The sequence below is a fragment of the Natator depressus genome, chromosome 2, assembly GCF_965152275.1.
Source record: "Natator depressus isolate rNatDep1 chromosome 2, rNatDep2.hap1, whole genome shotgun sequence".
Classification (NCBI taxonomy): Eukaryota; Metazoa; Chordata; order Testudines; family Cheloniidae; genus Natator; species Natator depressus.
The window spans coordinates 66,256,977-66,279,083 of NC_134235.1; the positions used below are offsets into that span (position 1 = coordinate 66,256,977).

General features: G+C 42.5%; 1 protein-coding gene across 2 annotated transcripts in view; it reads left to right on the forward strand.

The window, feature by feature from the left end:
- PLAG1 (PLAG1 zinc finger) overlaps positions 1-22,107 on the forward strand; it is a 55,622-nt gene that overhangs the window by 12,698 nt on the left and 20,817 nt on the right. The window lies entirely within an intron of this gene.

The window sequence follows — 22,107 nt, forward strand, 5'->3', positions numbered from 1 at the left end:
TCAAAAACTAAAACCTGCAATATGTTAAACTGTTTAATACAAGGACATTTGCATGTACCTAAGTTAATTTAGATTGCGAAGTCTATTGAAGAAGCTTAGCAAGAACAGTTTTCATTCTAAATTATCATCTAACAGCAAAAGATAGAATATCTGAGAAATGTTCAATTAGTTATTACTATTTGATAGTAGTAGTAGACTGTCTATAGGATTTAGTGATACCTAAATGGCAGGTTAAAGTACATGACGTTACTCCTGTGCCAAAAAATTAAAAATTCTGCACACAGTGTTTTAAAATTCTGCATATTTTATTTGTCAAAATAACACTACATAATCACGCCAGTTTCACTTATTTTGGTAATTTATTTCAGAATACCTATCAGCAGCTATGTCTGTAACAATACAGACACAAAAAAATTCCTCCAGGAGTAGTGTGTTAAGGAAACCCCTATGACAACCCAGTTCCTGTTTCTGTGCCCCCTCCCCCAGAGCCCAGCAGGAGGGCCAGACACCCACAGCTCCTCCGCACCAGAGCCCAGCTACGGCCTCCCCGCCCCCAGTTCAGACACTCACATGCACCCCTTATCCCCCACCACTCAGAGCCCAGCGGTGGGGAGCCCCCAGCCCAGATATCTGCACCCCTCCCCCTCATAGCCCTTCTGTGGGGCCCCCAGCCCAGATACTCGCACCCCCTCTCCCCGGAGCCCAGGGATCCAGAGGGAGAAACAGCCTGATGCTGGGTCCTGGGCTTGTATGGAGTTACCTGCATGGCGCTGCCCTCTCCTTCCTTGAGGACGTGCTGGGAACTGCAGCTGCCAGGAACCCTCCAGCTCCCTCCCACTTCCCCTGGCAGTGTCTTCTATTTGTGAGCTGGGCTCTGCTGGATCCAGTGCCCCCTAGTGGCGGTCAGGAGCTCTGCAACGCATTTCAGGGGGGCGGAAATTCTGTGCAAAAACCATTAATTTCTGTGCCAATTCTGCATTGTGCAGTGACACAGAATTCCCCCAGAGTAAACTTAGAAGTCTTCCTGTTGCCTGATTGATGAGCTGTCATATTATCCACAATGGTGTGCTATTGCTAAGAGCTCTGAGGAGCATAGAGAGCCAAACTCAGCCCTACTGTAACTTTACAGAAACCAGCAGAATTATACAAAGGATGAATGTGACATATATTGCTTACTAATGTACTTAACTCCTTTTAAGATAAGAGCAGTGCATTTTCAAACTGAAGAAAATTTCAAATATGCCTTACAAATTTTGCTAATAAGTAACAAACTAAACTATGTTTCATTATTGTTTTATTTCAGAGCTGCACCTACATCCACAATCATATGCCATTCAATTAGGAATCACAGAACAATGAGGGTTGGGGAAAAGGTGGGAGATGAGATAGAAGTACTGGTAAACATTTAAAGGTAAAGCCACAGTGCCCATACTGAGAAAATAATGACAAGCTAAGAAATGTTATTCTAACAAATATTTCGCTGTAATCCTGTATCTGTTATCTGTGAAAATATTTATTAGATTAAATTGTGTTGAGAGAGAGAGAGATAATTTAAATATTTTTAACCTTAGTCATTTTATAAATCAATATCATGGTGTTATAGCAGAAGAATAGCAAAAGACAAATTATTAACAAGAAAACCTATGTAAAACAAATGTCTTTAAATAGACTGAAATAGGACTTGTCTACACGTACAGTGATGCAGCTGCGCAGCAGTCGCGCTTCGGTGAAGACAGTATTACACCAGTGGGAGAGCGTAATCCATCTCCGCAAGAGACAGCGAAGCCTTCCCATTGACATAGCGCTATCTAAACTGGGGGTCAGGTCAGTATAACTACGTCGCTTGGGTGTGGCTTTTTCACACTCCTGAGTAACGTAGTTTTACCAATGTAAATTTCTAGGGTAGACCTGGCCTAAGACTATTCCCAATACACATTCTGAACATTTACAGTATAAAGCCTTGGTGGGAAAGCTGTTGCATTAAGCTGTCTGTTTCAAAGCTGTGCAGCGAACCTTTCTAGCAGGTAGGATGTTTGGTTCTTCTAAGATTATATCTTAACTCAAGCTAATTCTGCAGTAATTTGCGCTCTAGTTAAATCCTTTCTGGTTAGGTTAGCTAAAATGAGAATGGCCATACGGCAAAATAACACTCGAGCAGCACAGTGTAATTGCATTAACAGTGGAGAGTAACTATGTCCCAACTGCATTACTAGCTTGAGTGTCATCAATACTTAAACTTCAGCCTATGCTCCTTTATGGTCCAGCTAGCTTGAGTTAGAGATTTTTGTGTGTGTACAGGATTGGGTTAAGGGCAACACTTGAGTTATACCGTGAGCTAACTGCACTGAAGACAAGCCCTAATATCAGCAACGGGTATACGTAGCTCCCTAAAACAGCAAGTGAACAGTGGAGCTATCTCAATCAGCAAGCTATCAGCTATCTCTGCAGCAAGATTACAGAGAACTACTGTCTGCACATTCCCTTACTAAGTTGATAAGATAAATGCTAAATCAAAGCTTTCCCCCCAAAATAACTAAAGTGCATTTACTCAATAAAAGAATAATATTGTATAAACTTAGAATGGTAGTTGAGGGTTGTATATCTGTCTGGTTGGGCTTGTTGGTTTCTTTGTTTTGGTTGAGGGGCAGGAGGTGTTAGGAAACTTAAAACTAACTCACTTCTCTCAGGAGATTCTTTAGTACTTTTGTTCTCTCTCAAACACACTCAGTAATCTTACATAAAATTAAAGTAGACCATTGCTTATTTGCAGACTCTAATTCTGCCAACCAGGAAAGACTTACGACCGCTGTAGTGAATGAGATTTCTTAATAATAAGAATTGTTTTCAAAAAATACTTTACAGCATATTTAAATCTTGAAGTATTATTAAAATGGTCCAAAAAATGGCAAAATAATAAACACAGATTCTTTTTACTTGTTCACTTGCTAATTTGCAGAAGTATTGTTCATGATGGGTTTCCCAATCATTATGAGCTTAAGAGGTTAATGTGTCCTCCAAGTTTCCTGACATACTAGCCTGGCTTAATGCAGGGATTGGCAACCTTTGGCATGCAGACCGCCAGCGGCCGGTCCAGTTTGTTTACTTGCCGTGTCCGCAGGTTTGGCCGATCACGGCTCCCACTGGCTGCGGTTTGCCGCTCCAGGCCATTGGGGGCTGCGGGAAGCGGCGGTCAGCACATCCCTTGCATCAGCCGGTGGGATCTGCGATTGGCTGAACCTGCAGACATGGCAAGTAAAGAAACTGCCCGGCCCGCCAGGGGGCTTACCCTGATGGGCTGCATGCGAAAGGTTGCCAATCCTTGGATTAATGTAACATGTATTATCTTTACAGAGATTCCTCAACTTTTCCTTACCTTAAAAATATCCTAGTTTAAATTATTTTTATTAAGTAACTTGTTTCTTAGGAAACTGTTAAATACCTCCAAATACCTTGCCCTTTATATCTAATATTTTTGCAACTAAGTATAGATTTTTACTTTAGTATTTGTGGCTGTATTCTCAAATTGCCACATTATTACATACATCTATACAAGTAATATAGGCCTTAATCCATTGCTGTACACCTCACCGGAACTAATTTCAGTCAAAGGACATAGCTTGATTGTCACAGTCCAGTGAGTTTGCAGTTAAAAAACAGCACAACAAATGAAAAAAGAAAGCTAGCAGCTCAGGGGAAAAACCCATAATTTTACTTGTTAATTTACTAAATTTGAGACAGAAAACAGGACATGAATGGGAGTCTTCAGTGCTATTTTTAGTCTCAATTTTCAGAGCAGAACTGTGCTTTAAAGACAAGAATGTACTTACTGAATCAGTTTATATTTAAACAAGACATGACAGGCAACAGGTCAAGCCTCTAACAAACTCATTGCAATGAGGAAACGCCAGGAGGACAGTTAGTTGTTCGTTGTTTTTTTTTTAATGTGGCTTGAACAGGTTGCTTTTCTTTCTTTGCTACTTAATTACTGCTGCTGTGAGGTTTCTCCTTTTTTTTCTCTTCCTTACTTAGTAACGACTTCTTTTCCATACCTTATTATTCTTTCTTGCTTTATTCCAAGACCTATTAACTTTTTTCCTCCTTGACTGTTGCATGCATACCTTTAATATACTAAACAGGGAAAAGGATAAAATAGGGTAAAACTGTCCAACAACTTTGTCAGGGTCTAAACTGCCCTTTCACAACATAATCCATTGATTTTTAATTTTTGTTTTTAAAAAAAACTCTCCTTGATCTTTCTTTTTACATCCTTTTACATATATAATCATTAAGAAACAATGTCTTCAATATTTCTCTGAAATATTTGATTTAATAACTTTCCGTTTATTCCTCAATTCATCCTTTATATTGTAGTTTTTTTATTATTCACCATTTCCATTGATTTTTTTTTAATTTTTCCTTTGTATTTAATGTATATCTTTTTCCTGTGCGTGTTTGCTGATCTCATTTTTTCTCTTTCCTCTGCTCGGATAGTTATACTCTGTCTCCTCCTCCTCCCTCTCAAAAGAAAAACGTTAGGGCCCTGATTTCTATTCTGCTTAGCTCCACAGTGCTACCTGTCATAGGAGTGCTATGTAAAAGAGAGAGGTAGGGGGGTGTGTGTGTGTGTATATATAGTTAGTGCTAAACACTATGTAGTAGTGTTTTGGGGTTTTTTAGGACCAGTACAGTTGCTTTTGTTTCACTCTAGTGGCATTACTAGGGCTGTCAAGCGAGTAAAAAAAATTAATCGCAATTAATCACACGATTAAAAAATAGAATACCACTTCAGATTCTTAAACCTTGGGTCGAGTGCTGTATCTATTCTTAGAAATCCCACATTGGTACCTTCTTTGCATTTTGTCAAATCTGCTGTGAAAGTGTTCTTAAAATGAACATGTGCTAGATCTAGTCTCCGAGACTACTATAACATGAAATATATGGCAGAATGTGGGTAAAACAGAACAGGAGACATACAATTCTCCCCCAAAGGGTTCAGTCACAAAAAAAGTGTTAATTAAATTTAATGAGCATCATCCGTATGGGAGCATGTCCTCTGGAACGGTGGCTGAAGCATGAAGGGGCATATGAACGTTTAGCATATCTGGCATGTAAATACCTTGCAACGCCAGCTACAAAAGTACCATGCGAAAGCCTCTTCTCACTTTCAGGAGACATTGTAAATAAGAAGCAGGCAGCAGTATCTCCCATCAGTGTAAACAAATTTGATTGTCTTAGCAATTGGCTGAACAAGTAGTATACTGTGTGGACTTGTAGGCTCTAAAGTTTTACATTGTTTTGGTTTTGAGTGCAGTTATGTAATAAAAAACGCCTACATTTATAAGTTACACTTTCACGATAAAGAGATTGCTCTACAGTACTTGTATGAGGTGAATTGAAAAATGCTATTTCTTTTATCATTTTTACAGTGCAAATATTTGTAATAATATAAAGTGAGTACTGTACACTTTGTATTCTGTGAAATAGAAATCAATATATTTGAAAATGTAGAAAAACATCCAAAAATCTTTAATAAATTTCAGTTGGTATTTTATTGTTTAACAGTGTGATTAATCGTGATTAACTCAAAAAAATTAACTGTGATTAAAAAAATCAATCACGTGAGTTAACTGCAATGAATTGACAGTCCTAGGTGTAACATATCCCTTTGTTCTTGTTTGAAAATTTAACAAATGGGTGGTGGAGACTAGAATCATGGGCCGATGAGAGGGGGAGTAGATATCTTGATAGTGAATGATAGGTCACAAAATGGCCCTGAAAGCGAGGACAAGCAACTTATATATTTGATGCAATAGAGAAGAGAGAGCCACTGGAGGAATGCAGAGAGAGGGGTGACATGTTCAGAGTGATGTGCTAGGAAAATGATATCTGCAGTAGCATCTGAATGGAGATGAACTGGGAATGATTGCATTTGTCAAGACCAGAGAAAAGGATGTTGCAATAATCTAGATATGAGATGAGAGCCTGGGAAAGAGTTTTACCTATGTGGAGAGGAAAGGCAACATTTTAGCAATTCTATGCATAAAGAATCCATAGTCTGGGTGTGAGAACTAGGTCAGAGTCCAAGATGATGCTGAGGTTATGGGCCAGAGTGATAGGTAGAATGATGATGAGGTTCACAGTGATCGAGGAATGGCTAGCTGGGGAGATTAAGAGCTCTGTTTTAGTCATGCTGAGCTTGAGCTGACAGCTAGACCTCCACAAGGAGATGTCAGAGAGACAGGCTAAGACTTTAGTATGGATAGGAGGAGGTAGGATAGGAATAGCGGAGATACCAGCCTTGTCAAATTTTCTGTAATCTTCCCAATTTGAACATGTAATTATGAAATTATGAATTCAGGCCTTAAATCTATGACTTTTGCATCATTCCCCACGACTCGGGTCCAATGAACACCGCAAATAGTGCTGCAGGAGGCATTCTTCACCACCACCCCCCATGGCAGATGCACAGACTATGCAGTGACAGGTCTGACAGGAGGCAAGCAGTGGCAGTTTTGAATGGGGTTTGAGGCCTCAGATCCATCACCTAAGCAACAGGCTGTGTGTTGCACTTTAGCTGCCCTGTGTGCACTTGCTGGATTATGTTAATGTGCTCTAGATATCTTGTAGAGCATGCCGGCAGGGTCCAGATGGGGCAGTTAGAGCACTACACACCAACCTGTGACTTGGGTGGTGAATCCCATGCCCCAAACTCCATTCAGAATGGTTGTGGCTTGCCTACTACCAGATCTGTCGCTGCACAGTCTGTGGGGGAGGAGAAACCAGCAGGGCAGAAGGAGGAGGAGGTGGCGGTGGTGGTGGAGGAGGAGGAGAGGAGGATCATCCTGGAAGCGGGTCTGGGTCTGGGCCAGGGCTGGCCAAGGTAATTAAGAATCTAGGTAGCATAGCAGAACAGCTTTCCTAGGATCGATCCTCCCCTTCTTTCAGTTTGGGGTGCAGTGAGGGGGCTTGGCCTTAGACAGGAAGGGTGGGGGCCCCATACACACACACATGCCTCTCAGGCTCCCTCCTTAGAATCATAGATGTGTAGGACTATAAGGGACCTCAGTAGGTCATCTAGTCCAGGGTTTCTCAACCTTTTTCTCCCCGACCCCCCCCCCCCACATGCTATAAAAAACTGCACAACGCACTTGTGCCACTCCACTGTTTTTCTGCATATAAAAGCCAGGGCCAGCGTTGGGGGGAGCAAGCAGATCCTATGCCACATAGGGTCCCGCGAAGCTACATTGCTCAGGCTTTAGCTTCAGCCCCATGCAGTGGGGCTTCTGCTTTCTGTCCTGGGCCCCAGCAAATCTAATGATGGCCCTGTTTGACAGCCTCCCTGAAACCTGCTCACAGCCCCCCAGGTTGAGAACCACTGATCTAGTCCAGTCCCTGCACTCAAGGCAGGATAAGTAATAACTAGACCATCCCTGACAGGTGTTTGTCTAACCTGTTCTTAAAAACCTCACAGATGGAGATTCCACAATCTCTATAGACGTCATAGCAATGCAACTTTCCTGGGACCAATCTTCCCCTTCACCATGTTTGGGGTGAGGCGTGTAATGGGGAAAATTCTGATTGAATCCCTGGAGAGAGTAGTGCTATGGGGGCAAGTAGGCACAATTTTCTTTCTGCACCCTACTTGCCCCAAAGCTTAACCACCACTGTTTATCAAAACAACTGGTGCAGGTGATAAACATGAGCCAAATATGCCAAAAAAACACTCAAAAAGGTTTCAGAAATTCAAAAAGGAACTATACAACCAAATCTGATTAAGCTGTCAAGAAAGGACAATGATTATGTGTGGTTTGACGTTTTGATGATGGCAAATGTAAAGTGATCACCTGGTTGCTATTGGTCCCAGCATGTCCAGAGAGCACCACTGGAGAGAATATTTTTCAGCTTCCTGTGGGCTGCCCATGTCACCTTGTGTACGTCATGGCTGAGAAAAGTGTGAAGCACCTGTACATCAGTGTTAATTTTTAGCTTTGCGTGTGCTTCATGATTTGTGCCTGGAGGTAATAAGCATTTTTATTTTATTTGCTCACTGTCTGGACTTTTTACTGCCATTTTTTGTAAGTGTGGGCCACAGAATCATTACACTTAGTTCCAAGTCCTGTGAGCCTTCTGAGCTAATATTCTACCCAATTTACTGTATAGGGTAATCGCCAAGAATACCATTCAAACAATCAAATAAATAGTGTGTAGTGATTCCTGTTGCACTTTCATATAGAAATTCCCACTAAAATTGGGAAAAATAACTTCCTAACTCATTGTTTACTCTCAAATGACTAATATTTTTGAAACTTCAGGTTTCTTAATCAGAAGGAGGTATCCTCCTTTTTGGATTAAATAGTCTCAAATGGTGTTCTCCAGTGTAAATGACACTCAGATACCACATTGGTGGGGTGTAGTGAATATGGATACACCTATTCTCCTTTGATTTATGGCTTGAATCCTTTATTATTTGTAATGTGGTAGGGCCTGCAGGCCCCCGTCAGGATCCATTGTGCTAGAGGCCGTACAAAAACGCGCACACATCACATTACAGTATAACTGTGAGACTAGATACAACAAACAGGGAATGGGGAAGAAAGATAAGAGTAATAAAATAAAGTACTTTTGTAGTAATTGCACTGCTTGACAATTACTGAAGCTACCAAATATTTAATAAATAAATAAATAACATCAGCTATCCCTGACTAATACACAGCTAAATCATTATTCCTCCCATCTGACTCCAGGACAGGATTCTGAACAAAATTTTCTCTGGAGGGAAACTTTGTGAAGAATTAGAATGGTCTGCTGAGACAAGCAACATCAGAAGTGAGAGTTAAGTCACTTCTAGAAAACAGATAACCTCCAAGTTTTCAAACCCCAGGCTATGAGGGAAGATGTACAGTAGGGTGCGAGCAGATGATTCTTGAAGCAATGTGAACCCCAGCTAGGGTGTGCTGAGATCAGAGCTTGTGCAGTAGTTGGCTGGGGACTTCACTGTGCCCATTAGGCAACAGAACATATTTCCCTGAAGCTTTGGTGCACCAAATAACTTGATTGTCTGTCCTTTTCCCTGGGTTCTCTGCATCCTACCCTCTTATAAAACATCCTAGTGCACATGCACTGTGCAGGACAAGACTGAGCCTGAAGGTTCAAGAGAAATTTCTGTTACATTTTGACAGGAATCTTTTAATTAAGGGACGTGATCAGTCCATCAGTTATGCTTGAACAACTGTTGAGGTCAACTGACAGGATGACTGGGCCCATAAGTTCAACGAATCTAGGAGCATTTTGAAGAAAATTTTTTTTTTTCTATGTAGCACATTCTCAAAAATGTCATGTCTTCAAGAGTACTTATCAGCTGGAAGAGACTGAAGTGAAACAAACAGGTAGTTGCAAAAAGGCTGCTTTAAAGCTGCAGCTATGCCTTCTAAATTTAAAGGGCTATCCCCAGAAAGGCATGCTAGGAATATCTTTCTATCAGAAGGCAACTCAGTTTTATGGAGGGTCAAGAAGAAATCCCCAGAGAAGGTGTCCTCAAGGAAGGAGCTGTTTTTGTGTTGTATGCAAATCCACTGCATTATGACTTTACTTTTTAAATTATAATTTTTTGCAGCATATAACTCTGTGCATGATATGTTATACCTCACCTCTCACATGTTGGTGCATATTAGATTCATAGATACTAAGGTCAGAAGGGACCATTATGATCAGCTAGTCTGACCTCCTGCACAACGCAGGCCACAGAATCTCACCCACCCACTCCTGCGAAAAACCTCACCTATGTCTGAGCTACTGAAGTCCTCAAATCGTGGTTTAAAGACTTCAAGGAGCAGAGAATCCTCCAGTAAGTGACCCGTGCCCTATGATACATAGGAAGGCGAAAAAGCTCCAGGGCCTCTTCCAATCTGCCCTGGAGGAAAATTCCTTCCCGACCCCAAATATGGCGATCAGCTAAACCCTGAGCATATGGACAAGATTCACCAGCCAGATACTACAGAAAATTCTTTCCTGGATAACTCAGATCCCACCCCATCTAACATCCCATCACATTAGAAAAGAACAGGGACTGAAATATTCAGTCAGCCAAGCTGCTTCCAACAATCTAGTGTTTTCCAAACGTGTTGAAAGCTGAGCCTCTCTTCAGGAAAATGAAATAAATCCCACACACAATCCTCCCCTCATCCCCCAACTGTGCCATGTGTTGTTAAAAGCCTGCCTGTCTTATTTATATGTCTTCCGGATACCGCAGCTAATCTTTTGTACACCATTGGGGGTGGGAGGGGAGCACATCTAGCAGTTAGGGAAATGCTGAGGTAATGTAACCAGTAGCATCTCCCCATCTTCTATCCTGCTTCTCACCCCCCCAAAAGTGAGAGACCAGCAATCTGTTCCATTCAAAAGCAGACTGACTAGCTTGGATATGTCTGAGCTAAAAGTGCCACCGGTGGGTAAAATATGGTCTGTCTACAGAGACCTTCAGTGGCCTACGATAATGCCTTCTCTAAGTGTGCGATGAAGGCAAAGCAGATCACCTGCAGGCTTTATTGTTATTGAATTCAAACATTTTCAGTTCCTCTATCATGGAAAAGCAAATACTGTTTTGAGACTTTATTTTTAAAATGTACATTTGCATTAAAATTAGTTTTAGCACTTAAGTTCATGGCAAATTTATCTGTTAACTCTTACTTTCTATAGTCTCCATCATCAAAGCATGTAGAAGGTTTAGGCCTTAAAATATTTTTTTTAATTGCACTTGTGGAACTACATAATTGACTGCCAAATTAAATGGTGATAGTATATGCCCCCTTCTGTGCAAGAGCAGCCCATCTGCATTAAGAGTTTGCACTGATGGAACTCTCCCAGCGCTGTAAAAAAACCACCCCCATGAGGGGAGTAACTATCAGTGCTGGGAGCACAGTCTACACTGCCACTTTACAGCACTGAAACTTGCATCGCTTAGGGGGGTGTTTTTTTCACACCCCTGAGCGAGAAGTTTTCAGCGCTGTAAAGTGGGATGTAGACAAGGCCTTAGAGAATTCTTAAGTAGCTGCCAATATCAATTATCTTGTGGCTGTCAGTTGTTGAGATGGAAGTAGTGTGCAGATCAAGGCATATCTTACATAAATTGGTGAACAACCAGTTTGTTCACATTTGACCACCCTTGTGTAATTTTAGCTTCCCTTAGTAATCTAAAGTTATTAAATATATGTTGTATGTGACAACCATTACCATTAATGGATTATGAATGCAGAGCTCCTATTGCATCTCCTGCTATCAGATGTTTACCTGTTGAAAGTTTTGACTTATTGATGGTGCACTTCATTTCAATGTTGGACAAATTTATTATTAAAGGTAGTCTAAAGAAAACTGGTGAACTTGATTCATTTAATAAATAAACGAGTCGACATTATTCAGTACTTATCTCAGAGAAGATGCACTGGCACTATTCTGTGGCATCCCAACTAAGGAGCCCTGATGGAATATGTAGCAGGTGAGCGGCTTTTTAAATATGTGGTGTATTTGTCAAAGTAACGTTTTTTTTCATAGCTCAAGGGATATAAAATTATATTTTTTTTTAAAAAAAGTTTTGAAAGTTTTAAAAAGCCAATTCCATAGAACACGCTATACTCTAACAGGGTTTTCATTATACTGTACTGTGAAATCATAGAGTGACACATTCAGGGGTGTTGCAGTGGAGTCAGCCCAAAGTCCGGAGGAACCCAAACATGAAAAAAGTAGTTATGCACTGAATGCCAAACCTAACTTGGTTACTGGAGATATATTTCTGCAATTGATCACATTTTTTAATAGTAGAGGTTGATTATCTTTCAAAAGAAGGCTTAATTCTTTTTTCTTACAATAGTCTGAAAGTTCTCAAGATATAAAATTTCTTCATGTATGTAATAAACATGTGTAATTATATATACACCAATACTACAGACACAGAATATGTTAAAAGAACAAGATTAGGGTTGCAAAGTCAAGCACTCAAGAGTTAGGAAATGCCAAAATTAAGATTGCCCATGCAACCTCAGTTCAACCCCCTGTGCATATACATTAGGATAATCTTTAACTGCATGATCACAAACTTTTTTTTTTTCGACAGGTCCCCTGCCTCATTCAGTGCACAGAATGGAGAGTGCTCAGTTAATGAACAGCCATTCAATATTTTGTTTTTTCTTGTTCAGTGTGTAGCGCTAATGTCTTATTTGCTTATTTACATTTATTATTCAAACCTTGCTTTGAAATCAGAATTATTGGTATCCTCATGGGGTTTCTTTGGTGCTCATCACTGAGGCTGCTAGTTTGTCACGGAGGTTACGGAAGTCACAGATTCCATGACTTCTGGTGTGGCTGGCTCTGGAGCTGCACGAGCAGCTCAGGCAGCCCCTGAGCCAGTTGTACTGGCTGCTGTTGGGGCAATCTCGGGCCACTGTGGCCCACCCCCCCACCTTCCTCAGCACCAGGGGGAGGAGTTTGGGTGGGGTGCTCAGGGTTGGGGCGTGGGAGAGGCAGCACTTACCACTTAACTTGGGGGGACTCCCCGAAAGTGGCAACATGTCCCTCCCGCAGTTAGTGACCACCTGTGAAAAGCTTGGTTTAAATTACTTGACCAGCGTCTCATAAGAGCTATGTGATAGAGGCAGGGATAGAATCAAGTTCTTCTGGGCAGCATTCAACTGCCTTAACTGCAAGATCTTCCTTTCTCTTCCTACATCCCCTACTTTATTCACTGCACACCTTCCAACTTCTGCAACAAATGAGGCAAGGTTCCCAAAGACAACTCAAAATAGTCTCTCAAGATGCAATCCTCATTTATCCCCCAAGCAGCTCCATCCTGTGCACTGAATGAGGCAGGTGGGCCTGTGGGGGAAAAAATAGTACATGATCATGTAATTAAAGACCGCATCATAATGCATATGCAAAGGCAACCTTTAATTCTGGCATTTTCCTAACTTTTGAGTCTTTGAATTTGCAGCCTTAATGTTCCTTTAACATAGATTTTTTTTTGTCTGTAATTTCCTAGGTTTTTAAAAAAAATAAATTGAAAAAACAGATTCCATCATGTGGCATTACGTTGATATCCACGTGGGTTAGCAGCAGAGTTGGAACCTTTAGATCATTGTTTCCCAAACTTGGGACGCTGCTTGTTCAGGGAAAGCCCCTGGCGGGCCGGGCTGGTTTGTTTACCGCAGGTTCGGCCGATCGTGGCTCCAGCTGGCCGCGGTTCGCCGCTGCAGGCCAATGGGGCTGCGGGAAGTGGCGCGGGCCTGCAGTGGCGAACCGCTATTTGAGCTGAGTAACTTATGGCTATAGTATGCTGTCCTCTTCTGTGTGAACCAGCACTAGGGCAGGGAAGGATACTCTGCCAGAGGGTTTCACAGATATTTGCTGACAGCAGAAGAATGGGTTCCATTTCATGCTCCTGAGGGGAGTTTACTTTATTGTGTACAGACTCTTCTGCACATTTCCCTCAAGCTTGACCCCTTCTGCTTTGACCTCTCCAACTTGTCCTTCCACTACCTCTGTCTTGTCCCCACTCCAGCTGTTTGTCCCAGTTGCCAGTCTTTGGATATCTTATTCTAGACCCAAACCAGCAATTGCTAATCTCACCCCTCTACATTCCCCATCCCTGTCCCAGTTCTCCTCACTCTTGGTTTTCAGACCTAGTCTCTGTGCCCAGCCAGTCCTGGTCTCCCACACATCCCAACTTGCAGTCCTAGTTTCCTTCTTCCCCACTGTGAACATCTAATCCCAGTCTCCCTTCCCCTCCCAAGGCTCCTTGTCCCAATCTGTTCCTTCAGTCTATCTGCAGGTCTGGTTCTTGTTGTGCATTTGAATCTGGCAGCTTCCTCTTTCAGGCTGTCTGGCCCCAATAGGGGGTCATTTTAAAAGCGCAGGAGAGTGTGTCCCAGCTTTCGTTTTGTGAGCTCAGGCTTGGCATGGCCCATAGCTCATCATCATCACTCCCATAAATGCATTGGTCATTGGGGCACCATCACTGAGGAGCAATCGACGATTGTGTGTCAGTGCTTGGGTCTCTGCAAAATCCATTCCTGTCCACTCTTATGTTGTCAATCCATCTCTTCTTCTGTCTACCTCTTCTCTTCCCCTGTACTGTCCCTTGGAGGATGATCTTGGATACGCCAGATGATCTTGTTGCATGGTTGTACCACTTCAGCTTGCGCTTCTTCACGGTTGTCAGGACGTCTTCATATGACCCAGCACATTGGGTGATGATGTTGCGGACCTCTTCATTAGTGACATGGTCGAAGTAGGAGATGGCCAGGATTTTACGAAAGTATCTCATCTGTATTACCTGTATTTTCCATTCAAGTTCTGTTGTAAGAGTCCATGTCTCTCACGCATACAGAAAAATGGAGATGAACAATGTGTGCAGCAGTTTCAGTTTGGATTCCAGGGAGATGGTCTTATTCCTCCAAAGTGGCTTTAGCTTTGCCGCTGCTGCTGCTGTTTTTTGCGCAGTTCTTTCCCAAATTTCTGCATTGGATCTTTCATTAGTGATGATTGCCGCAAAGTACTTGAACTGTTTCACTGTCTCCAGCTCTTGTCCACTGACAGTGATATGTGAGCTGATCCCATCATGATTGTTTGTCATCAGCTTGGTTTTCTCTGCACTGATCTCCATGCCATATTTTTGCGGAGGTTTCGTCCAATCGTTTCACAAGATTGGCAAGTTCATCTTCGCTGCCTGCCCAGGCCATCAATGCTATTAGTGAACTGAAGATTTGAGATTGTTCGCCCCCCAACGCTGAATGTGCACATGTGATCTTCTAGGGCATCAGTCATTATGCTCCCCAAGTAGATGTTGAACAGCGTGGGGAAAAAGAAGACAGCCTTGCTGGACTCCAACAGTGGTGCAAAACCACTCTCCTATTGTGCCATTGATGAGAACTGCACTGCTGGCCTTGGCATACAGTTGTTTAATGGTAAGAATAAGCTTACGACCAACATTTACTTCTTCACGGTTGCCCAGAGAGGTTTGCGCCATACTCTGTCAAATGCCTTCTTGAAGTCAACAAAGACGTGGTAGATGTCCTGCTGGTGTTGTAAGTACTTCTCACATAGAACACGAAAGTTGAAAATCTGTTCTGTGGTACTTCTTCCAACATGAAAGCCAGCGTGTTCTTCAGCAATGATAGTCTCTGCTTGTGGCTTCAGTCTGTTCAATATGACTTTCAGTATCACTTTGCTGGGATGGCTAATTAAGCTTATGGTCCTGTAATTTTGACATAATTGCAGATTTGCCTTTCTTTGGCAGAGTGATGATGAGTGACTGTGGCCACATGGAGGGCCACTCACCAGTCCGCCAGATCTTGTTGCAGATCTTGGTGAGTACATCTGTTACTATTTCTCCTCTGAATTTCATCAGTTCGGCTGGGATGTTGTCAGTACCTGTAGCCTTTCCGTTCGTGAGTGATTTCACAACTGTCTCCACTTCTTCATGTAGTATTGGAAAGTCATCCTCCTCTGAATCTGGGCTAAGACACTAGGATCTCCATTTGTCTAGTGGTTGTACAGATCAGAGGAGTAGTTTGTCCACCTATTGATGATGTCCCTTTCTTCTGTAAGACTGTTTCCTTCTTTGTCTTGAATTGAATTAGCTTTGGTCCATCTTTCCTTCGTCAGATATTTTACGGTCTGGAAGGCTTGTTTGCTATTTTTATTATTAATACACTCTTCAATTTTAGAGCATGGTTTTTCAATCCATATCTCCTTGGCCACCTTCATTCCTTTCTTGATCTTTCTGCCAATCGCTCTGTATTTATCAGCTCCCTCAGTGCTGTTCTTATCTCAAGTTCTCTTCTAATGTCAGACGTTTGTAGTATTTCATTTGTGACCCATGGTTTCGTTGTCTTACGATGTTTCCCAACTATGTCCATTGCTGCCTCCTTTATTACAGCGTTGAAATTGTTGGTCATTGTTTCTACGTCTTCCTCTAGAGCAAGCAGCAGGGCAAATTTTCCCCTGATCATTGCTTGGAATGACTCTGCAATGTTTCGGTCTCTGAGTCTTTCTAAGTCCAACTTGGTTCTGGTGAACTTTGGCCTGACAGTTTGCCTTAGCTGCATCCAAAACTTTAGCATCACAAGGTCATGATCACTTCCAATATCAGCACTGGGAAAGCTCCTTGTTTTAGCTCTGTTAATCCCAGAATTAAATCATTAGGTGTGTGCCATGTTGATTGTCTGGATGCTTTATATGCTCCTAATGTGTTTGCAAGAACCAGATTGTTATAGCTGGTAAACTCAAAGTCTCAATCCTCTCTCATTGGTTACCGTATTACAGAAAGGGCCACAATAATCTCACCAGTATGCCTATGCATCAGTATCCAAGTTAGCATTCCAATCTCCTTGTACAATTAGGATATCTTGTGTACCTTATCGATGATGTCTTGGAGCTGATTGTAAAAATCTTTCAATTTGCTCATAGTCATAGTCTGTTGTAGGGGCGTAGACTTGTACCACTGTGATATTAAATGGTACTGCCTTTAGACGGATGGAAATAAACCTGCTGGACATTGGGCGGCATCTTAATACTGAATTCTTGATATCTTTATGCACAAGAAATCCTACACCGTTGACATGTTTGTCCTTTTCACTGTAATAGAGCAAAGGTACTTCCATTAGTACCTCTCCAGAGTTCTTCCATCTGACCTCAGAGATTCCTAGGAGGTGCCAGGTGTATTGTTCCATTTCGTACAAGAGTTCTTTCAACCTCCCTATTTGTCTCAATGTCCTTACATTCCATGTGGCTATGGTGATGCTATCTCTTCCATGGATCCTCTTTGTTGGGGTTACACCAGTAGTATACTTGTAGCATCTACCATGGCGGGAGATGGATGGCGGGGTCATTATTAACCTGGGCTGCGGTCAATCCGGTAGGAACATCGTTGACTTGCTTGTCATATGGTATGTCTTGGGCAAATTTCTAACTTGGTAGAGCCCATCCCTGTTAGTCTCCTCTTACGACATGCAGGAGGAGCAGTGGGCCTATTCTGTCCCCAGACCCACAGGGAGGACCCATAGCTAGGGCCTACCAAATTCACGGCCATGAAAAACATGTCACGAACCATGAAATCTGGTTCCTCCCCCCCCCCCCCCCCGGTGAAATCTGGCCATGTGTGCTTTTACCTTATATTATACAGATTTCACGGGGGGAGACCAGCTTTTCTCAAACTGGGGGTATTGACCCAAAAGGGAGTTGTGGGGGGGTCACCAGGTTATTTTGGGGGCGGGGGGTTGTGGTATTGCCACCCTTACTTCTGCACTACCTTCAGAGCTGGGTGGCTGGAGAGTGGCGGCTGTTGGCCTGGCACCCAGCTCTGAAGGCAGTGCCCCTCCAGCAGCAGTGCAGAAGTAAGGGTGGCAATACCATACTATGCCATCCTTACTTCTGTGCTGCTGCTGGCAGTGGCTCTGCCTTCAGAGCTGGGTTCCCAGCCAGCAGTAACCACTTTCTAGCTGCCCAGTTCTGAAGGCAGAGCCGTCGCCAACAGCAGCACAGAAGTAAGGGTAGCAGTACCGCCAAGCACCCCCCCCCCCCCCAAACCTTACCACCTCCCCACAACTCCTTTTTGGGTCAGGTCCCCTCCAGTTACAACACCATGAAATCTCAGATTTAAACAGTTGAAATCTTGAAATTAATGATCTTTTAAATCCTATGACCGTGAAATTGACCAAAATGGGCCGTGAATTTGGTAGGACCCTACCTATAGCAGACACCTGCAATTGCAGGGAAAGTCCTGCTCATCCCCAGGCTGGAACATACTGAGGGCAGACAGAATCTTCAGGGAACTCAGATCTTAAAATCTAAGGAGTCTCTACTGAGACTGAACTGTAACTTTTGAAAGGCTTATAACTAGATCAAATTGGGCATATTTCCAGGGGGTGGTATCACATTACATCACTGGTGCAAAGACCACACCCTGTCATATTTCAAGTTCCTACACCAAAGTATAGGTACGCTAAGAGCATTTCAAAGAAAAGGCACCAGAATTTTTTAACATTTTTTTCATAGCCTTGTTCTTGGAAATGGCTGAACTGTTTTGGCTGAAATTGGCCATGCTGGGTGTATGCCTCAGGCTTAATTTTTTGAAAGATTTCAACCATATAGTTTCCCAATTATAAGAAACTGAAAATAGGGTCTTATAATGGGAAGTGCCAGGCAACCTTAATAAGCTTATAATAGAATGGGTTAATATTTCTGAGCCTGTGGCAGATGGAATCAATATTACTGAGTGAAATCCTGTGTAAGACAGGAAAGAATTATTGTCCTGCTTTTAGTTAAGGTTTGTTAACAAGCCATTTTGTTAGGGCTTATCAGTCCGCTTAGGAGCCAAGATGAAGTACAGTGCATTTCACACCACTGTTCTTTATTGGATTGATTAAAGACTGGGTTGTCTTATAATAGGAAATTTTTAAAAATCAAAACCGTTTTCTTTGAATTTTGGGACCTAATATGGTTTGATAATATTGGTGTCTGAGATGGCCACATGTTGAATCCCTTTGCCATCCATTTCATGCACCTCAGGCTGGCTACTGTTAGTCCACTTCACTTGGGAAGACTGCCAACTACCCATTCCCATCTCCTGCAGCCCTAATATGTGTGGAGACCACCAGTGGAGTGCATTCTTCTCATCACACCCACTGGCATGAGAAAAGCTTCCAATGACAGTCATCCACACCCCTGCAGAGCACCTTCACTTTTTCGCTATCACAAAGCTTGTGAGGAGGTTACCAGCAGATTTCTTCCCAGTATGGCACATCAGTTTGCATGAGGATGCTGTTAGTGGATTGCTTCCATTTGGCAGTGAAATGTCCAGTGAGATCAAGGTGTTAAATGAACAATTCTGAGTGGTGCATTTGACATTGTGTCCCTTTCATTTTAGAAGCATAAGGTTAAAATGTTAATATATTGATTTTCAAAGGTGTATTAAGATAGATAAAAGTTTTCAGCTGATGTTCATTTCGAATGATGTTTCTTCAGAAAAACTATCTGCAGCCTATCGGCACAAATAGGACATAAAACATTTTCCAGGCATAACTAAATTACATATTCTCAGTGTAAAAAATCTTTCATTGCTTAAGTCAGGAATTTGTGTCTTTTGGCTGTAAAGCTTCAGTTTTATTTCCAGCTTTAGGCTAATTTTAAAAACAATAGTACTGTTTTTTTTTTAAATTATCATGCAAAAATGTTTGTCTTGAATCAGAGACAATGCAAATAGGTTTGTAATTATGGATAAAGGCTCTGTTGTAGAACAAAGTGGGTCTTTACAAGATTTTTGTGGTAGGTAACTTTTTTGTTAACCTTTGGGTTTTTTAACTAAGAATATTTTTTTCAGATTGTTCATTATGCCTTTGCTCGTGTTGGATATTGTTTGAGTGTTGTAAATAAGCAGTTCTAAATGTCTTAATTTCTGAATTTTTTGTATTTATTTCAGTGACACTTTGTCAGTTTGAGAAAGATGTGTACTGATTAGCAGATTACCATCATCAGGCTGAGACTTTAGTAACGTTTAGCCTCGAGGTGTTTATTTTTGAGAACTTAGCTTTTTTGTATTTAGAGTCCTAATCATCTGTTGATTATGAAGTATAATTTTACTTGGTTGATGTCATAACTATGAATATGATAAACTAGAAGTTTGAAAAATATTTTTCTTTTAAGTAGATAGAAAAGATAGGGAGTATTAGGTGGTGGTTTTCAGGATCAGTGAAGTTCAGGAATTATAACTGGTGAGCTCCCTGACTCCCTTCTCTGCTACCATGTTTTTTGTGAATGGAGAAAGTGCTGGCTTTTTAACAACGTGCTGTCCCTGGTTCTTGCCTGGGAGCTCCGTCTCTTCTATCACTCTGGTTACTAGATATTTGACCAACTCCAAACATCACCCATCCCTTTGGCTCCTGGAAGGAACAAGGACCTTTCTCTCTTTTCTCCACTTGCTGTACACTTCTAGCTGCTATAGGGAATTCTTCCTCTTCCACAGCCTCTGTTTTTGGGTCGTCTTCCTCTGTGAATAACTCTAGCACATCTGCTGTGGTTTGCAGAAGCAACATGAAATTGAAGTGACTGATAGTTTCACTAACACCTAGGCTTTCTGTAACAGCTGTGAAACTGACCAGAGTTGTTAATTTCATTCCGTTGCTGCTACTTGGCTAGACTATGAGCAGCAGTAAGGGCACTGACCTAATTTGTCTGCAGACTGAAGAAGACACTACTGCATCTTTTTACATTTGGTTCATGTTTTGGAAGGTTTTCTTCAACTAGATATTTTTTTTTAAATGAAAGCGTAATGCCTTTGAGAATTCCCTTTATTGAGATCCATGCTCTGTAGTTGCCTGCCTTTGGTGTAGAAGCTTGGAAGTTTTTGGTCCTTTCTTACAGCCTTAGGAGCAGCAAGCTGGAACTGAGGACTGTCCATTGCTTTATCTCTTAGGCATCTCTTAGGTTTTCTTGGCATAGCATTTGATGTAGGTGGTTTGTGGTTTTGTTGTTTTTTATTTTAGACAACATACACTTTTTGTGCGGATGTGGACTTAGTTTGGCCCTGTTGGTTAGCTCTCAGCAGCTGGGATGTCCGCTGCTAAGATCAGTGCATCATATGAAGCTATAATGTTGGTGACAGGTGAACCAATCCAGTGCTTGATCTGTTGTGGTGAGGGATATAATCCCTATAGGTCAGGGGTCTCAAACTCAATTTACTTTAGGGCCAATGCCAGTCCTCAAATCCTCCCATCAGGCCAATAATGTCACTGAAGATGGTGTTCACACCACCTCCCAGGCTGTTTCGTTTCCCACCCTTTTCCCTCACTCCCTTGGCCTCATGCCGCCCCAGCTGACTCTGTCCGGTGACTAGTGGTGATGCCTCCATGGCTGACTCTGCCCAGCAACTAGTGATGGTACCTCTGTCCCTCTCTCCCAGCCAATGGGAGCTGTGCGGGGTGGCACCTGCAGCAGGCAGCGTGGCTGCATGGGTCTCTCCTCTGCCGGCAACAGGAGGGATAGGGAACTGCTTGAAGGGAGCCGAGCTGCCTGAGGTGAATGACACGTTGCCAAGTACAACCCCTGGGAGTGTCCCAGGAGCAGCAGGAAGGAGCAACATTGGGGGGAGGGGCACGTGAATCTCTCCTGCCCGCTCCCCTCCCACCCCCACTTTGGCTGGCAACCTCGAGGGCCGGATGAAAAAACTTTTTAAAAGTTTCTGCGGGCTGCAGTGGGGACATTCTCTGGCCGCAGGTGACCCGTGGCCTGGGACTTTGAGACCCTTGCTATAGGTCCTTACAACTCCCCAAATATAGATGCCTCAAAAGCCCTTGTTTGAGGAAACTTTAAAGACTCCTTCATTCCAGTCCAGTGCTAAGCCCTTGATGTGATCAACATAAAGGGATTCTGAAGAGTCTAAGGGCAGGTCTACACTTAAAATGCTGCTTAAAATGCAGTACAGCTGCAGCACTTCAAAGAAGATGCTGTTATGCCAGTGGGAGAGGTTCTCCCATCGGCATACTTTAATCCACCTCCCCAAGAGGCTGTAGCTATGTTGATGGGAGATGCCCTCCCGTCAACAGAGCGCTGTTTACACCAGGGGTTAGATTGGTATAACTGCATTGCTCAGAGGTGTGGATTTTTCGCACTCCTGAGAGACGTCGTTATACCGATGTAAGTTTGTAGTGTAGATGTGGCCTAAGTCCTAGTTGGCTAGCTGTAGTGCTGATTGGTGAAGTCAGTGCAAAGGGATTTCTTGATGTCTAGATAGCAGTTGAGGTGGAGAGGTGAGTTGATGATGAGCAGCTTCGTGCTGAAGTCCAATACTGGTGATCAGGAGGTCTGTACTGAGGCTGCCTCAGCATGGACTTTTGCATAGAGAGCTATAACATAGGATGTGGAATCAGCCTCTTTGGCTTTGTTGCCATTCTGAGAACAGTGATCATCTGTGCCATATCTGTCAGTGCTGAATTGTTCCACAGTATAAAAAAAACCCAAACCAATCCATTAGTGTGGGAGATGTCACAGTATTGCTCTCCTTGGCCTCAACCATTCTTGAGGCCTCGGTGTCAGCCTTCAGTATTGGCTTCTTTGGCATTGATA